Consider the following 4308-nt stretch of genomic DNA (forward strand, 5'->3'; position numbering starts at 1 on the left):
TTTGTACTCCAAAACCAGGAGTGGGTAATAGTTGATGAGGTAATAATTTTTATTTTTTCATCATAATTGACCTCTGTTGCACTCCCTATTTTGCTTTATAAAGAATGATATAAGACACGGGCCGCATACTTATAATAATGGAACCAAATTTTTATTTATTTAATGGTAATCTTGTTGACGTCATTGCGTCAAGACTGTCACGCTCTCTATACCCATCTAGTCAAGTGTAAGAAATAATGAATTCATGATAAACATATACATGATCATGAATTCACAATTTCTTACACCTGGCCAGGTGAGCATAGATATGTAGCGTGTGACAACCATTGTCCCATCAGTTTGACAACCATTGTCACATAATGTGCTATATAGAATATGGTGAATATACAAGTCAGTAATCAACTAAATCGGTCAGGTGTCTATTTTGACATCTGACCGGTTCAGTTGAGTACTGAACTTGATTTCCACCATTTTCTCTTTGTACAGTAACACTACACTAGGTACAAAAATAAGAGTATGGAAATAACTACTATTTTTTTGGCCAACTCATATCTGTATACTAAAGAAACACATATTGATGTTGTCTTGTATTTTATACTACTGGAGATATGTTTTGGCCAAAAGAATAAGTGTGTGGCGAAGTGTATTGGTGTGTATTGAGAGCGGTGAAAGACACAATAAACCAAGCATAATTGTTGCAAATAAACTTTTTTTTTATTAACACAAACAAATTTATTTTTTTGTACCCCGACGGGTTGTACCGCGCTGGCTTGGGGTTGAGTGACGTAACTGGGGGGTGTTCAGAACTGAAGCCTGGCTCACCGTGGAGGAGGCAGAGGTGGCAGGAGAAGGGGCAAGAAAACTGGAAGGGTCTGGAAGTTCGGGGATGGGGCTTAAAACATGAGGGCCTTGAGACACACTGGAAGGGTGAGACAACAGACAATTGAGACATATCGGTAGGTGATGGGGGAGGAATACTCAGAGTTTTTTGTTTTTTATGAGTTTTGCCAGTTTTTCTTTGGGTTTTCCTGGTTGGGGGATGTCTTCTTGGGCTAGGTTGTAGAGTGTGGGCGGGAGACACGTCAGGACCCGGCTCCACAATAACACAGTCCATCTCCATTGTGGAGCGCTCGGCAACGTCTGAGTCCAACACCATTGTAGTGGGGGGGAAAGATAAAGTCCCGCCTGGGTCCTGGTGCCTCGTTGGGGGTGGGGAACATAAAACCCTCCCAGGGTCCTGGTGCCTCGTTGGGGGGGGGGAAACAAAGCCCATACCAGTGTCCTGCTGCATTGCTGGTGGGGGGGAACATAAAGCCGTGGCAGGGTCCTGCTGCATCGGGGTTGGTCCTGCCCGGAAAGGTATGGCTTGGTCCTGCTGCATCATAGGGGACCCGGTGCGATACGCCATGCCTGGGTCCTGCTGCATGGGGGGGTGGGCCGTCCTATACGCCTGGCCTGGGTCGTGCTGCATGGGGGGGTGTCCTGCCCGGAAAGCAACGCCTCGGTCCTGCTGCATCGGGGGGGGGGGGGGCGGTCCGATATGCCAGGCCTCGGTCCTGCTGCATCGGGGGTGGGCCGGTCCGATATGCCATGGATGGGTCCTGCTGCATCGGGAGGGGGCCGGGCCGATAAGCCACGCCAGGGTCCTGCGTCATCGTGGTGTCAGCGGAGGAGGTCCAAGCCGGAGCAGCGGTTGTCACGGTGGTGGCGGTGGGATGTCCAACAGCACTCGTCATCTTGTTGGCGCTGTAGTGGAGTACACCTGTAGAGGGAATAGAGGTGGCCGTGCAGTGGTATGCAGCAGAGGTAGGAATAGTGTTTACTTGTGACAGTGACGGCACAGTTGGATATGCCGCCACATTACGACTCTGACTCTGCTGCATAGCCTGCACAAAAGCAACATTGCAGGCCTGCATCACACTCAGCTGGAGATCAGGGCTAAGGTGTTCCGACATGCCCTGTTGGATTTGATTAAAAAAATGATGAGCTGGCTTCTGGAGGTCGGCTTTCACTTGATCAACGCTTTTGGCGACATCCTGGATGCGGCACTCTAAGAGGTTATGGGACACATCCATTCTGTCACCTAAAGCCTTGATAGCTTCGTGTAAAACCGAGCTTAAGTGCAAAAACTCGGGCATGAGGGACCTATCCGAAGCCCTCTGTCGCTGCCGGGATGAGCCCGCAAAAATGGGTGCAGCGAAAGAGGACTGCGAAAGGGGAAGACCTGATGGGCCAGCCCCCTGGTCTCCAGTGAGTGTGGAAGACCCACCTGGTGCTGCGCTGCTGGATGGCTGGGACGGGTCCGTGGCTGCCGGCTGAAGGACCGCTCCAGAACCTGGTGCGACAGTCGTGCAGTGTGTGCTGTGAAAAAAGAACACAGAAAATTAATACCAAAATATAGCAAGACGGTACATCCTGTGGAATTTAAAATGACAGATTATGTCAATGCAATACAACCGGAAGCATGTGAGAAATACTTACGTTCTCATGAGAAGGACCGGTCTTAAAAAGGCCAGCACACGGTGATATTTGTAGAGCCGGTGCCTTGCTCCGGAACCACTAGCTGCACTCTTCTCTGCACGCAGGTCCTTGTTGAAGCGGTCCTTCATGGAACGCCAACGTGTTCTTATTTTCTCAACTGTGAAATAACAAAAACATATAATGGTCAGAAAAAGTACTTTTGGCCGTGCTCTCTTGTGTGTGATGACAGAAACTCCAAAAAGTTTCTTTAATCACACACAGTCAAGAGAGCCCGGCCAAGGTCTCTGCTGCTTCACACTGCAATGCAATACTTACCAAATGCATTACGGACCCGTGGCGGGGCATTCTCCCAGCCATCCCACAACGCTTGGGCCACCTCACTCCACAAACGACGTAGCGTACTATTGACGGCGTGCTGTGGATCCCGGCCGTGAAACCTAAAAGTAAAAGAAAATCATATAAGTTTGCTCAATCACAATGGGAAAAAAGAAAAAAAAAAAGATGAGAAAGGGCAGGAATATGAAAGTCAACTTTAAGAAAAGGATCATAAAAGAAAAATTAAAAGAAAATCAAGGGTACAGAAAGGAAGATTCAAGAATATTACAATGAGGACAGTCTGCCTTGTATACATACCCGCTGACGTCTTCCCACCGACCCTTGACTCCGCTGCTCCGTCCCTCTCTGTCCCTCAGTTGAAGTGCTCTATAAAAAAAAAAAATCAAATTGTCTCGTGTCGATGCGACAGTCAATACTTACCAAGCTGAAGGACAAAAAACTAACCTCACTGACGTGATCCACTTCTGACTGGCGTGGCTCAAACTCCTCATCAGATGAAGACTCCGCAGAAGACATTCTGATGCATGTTGAAAAAAAAAAAAAGAAGAAATTAGGACATGTAGATCCAAAAAATTAAAAATAAATGCATTGGCTAGGATATACTCACATTGCTCTGGGTCTTGTCCACAAATGCGTCCGAGCAGGGTCTGGTCTTCTTTGGAGTCTGATGAGAAGTGACCAGAAACTTCCCCCAACCTTCCTTTTATAACCCTGCTGCTATGGGGGAGGCTTATCAGTGTCTAGACAGCCTTATCTACAGTCTATTCAACCATTGTTTAAAAAAACGCATGCGTCAAAAAAACGCATGCAAACGCATGTACAAAAAAACGCATGCGTCCCCATTGACTCCAATGCATTTTTGGTCCAAAAAAAACGCATGAAAACGCATGCGTTTTTTTTGGTCCAAAAAATGCCCCTCAAAATACTACAAGTTGCATTTTGAAAAATGAACGCATGCAGTAAAAAAACGCATGCGTTTCAAAACGCGACCAAACGCGTACCACTAAAAACGCATGCGTTTTCAATGTTAAATATAGGAAAAAAAACGCATGCTTTTTTTGAAAAAAAACGCTGCAGACAAAAACGCAAGTGTGAAACCACCCTTACATGTGTGCCATGTGGGCTGTTGTGTACTGTATACATTGCTGTACTTCAGCTTTCACATGAAAGACCCAGCATTACGGCATTGCTAAATTAATCCAAATAATGGATCTCCCTCTAACACACCCGAAGGGCTGCAATGTCATTAGGTGAACACATGGTCCAACCGCCTTGGTTATGTGTGTGCCTATTGGACTGTGTCAAAGCCTGCGATTACTACACTGCCCGTTAAAGGATATCTGTCAGCAGGTTTTTGCCATGTAATCTGAGAACATGATGTAGGAGCTGAGACCCTGATTCCAGTATTGTTTCACTTACTGGACTGCTTTGTGTAGTTTTGATACAATCCGTTTCCTCTGCTGAAGATGTAGCAGTGCTGTAAATGTGGAA

The 4308-nt window shown here is 46.7% G+C and overlaps 1 long non-coding RNA gene across 1 annotated transcript; it reads right to left on the minus strand.

Annotated features, from left to right (window-relative positions):
• Positions 1-2139: 2139 nt before the first annotated feature.
• Positions 2140-2904, minus strand: LOC138657673 (uncharacterized). Its single transcript, XR_011317127.1, has 3 exons — positions 2797-2904; positions 2482-2638; positions 2140-2361 (listed from the first exon to the last, which is right to left on the minus strand). It is a non-coding gene; the product is annotated as an uncharacterized lncRNA (long non-coding RNA).
• Positions 2905-4308: the final 1404 nt, after the last annotated feature.

The sequence above is a fragment of the Ranitomeya imitator genome, chromosome 1, assembly GCF_032444005.1.
Source record: "Ranitomeya imitator isolate aRanImi1 chromosome 1, aRanImi1.pri, whole genome shotgun sequence".
Taxonomy (NCBI): domain Eukaryota; kingdom Metazoa; phylum Chordata; class Amphibia; order Anura; family Dendrobatidae; genus Ranitomeya; species Ranitomeya imitator.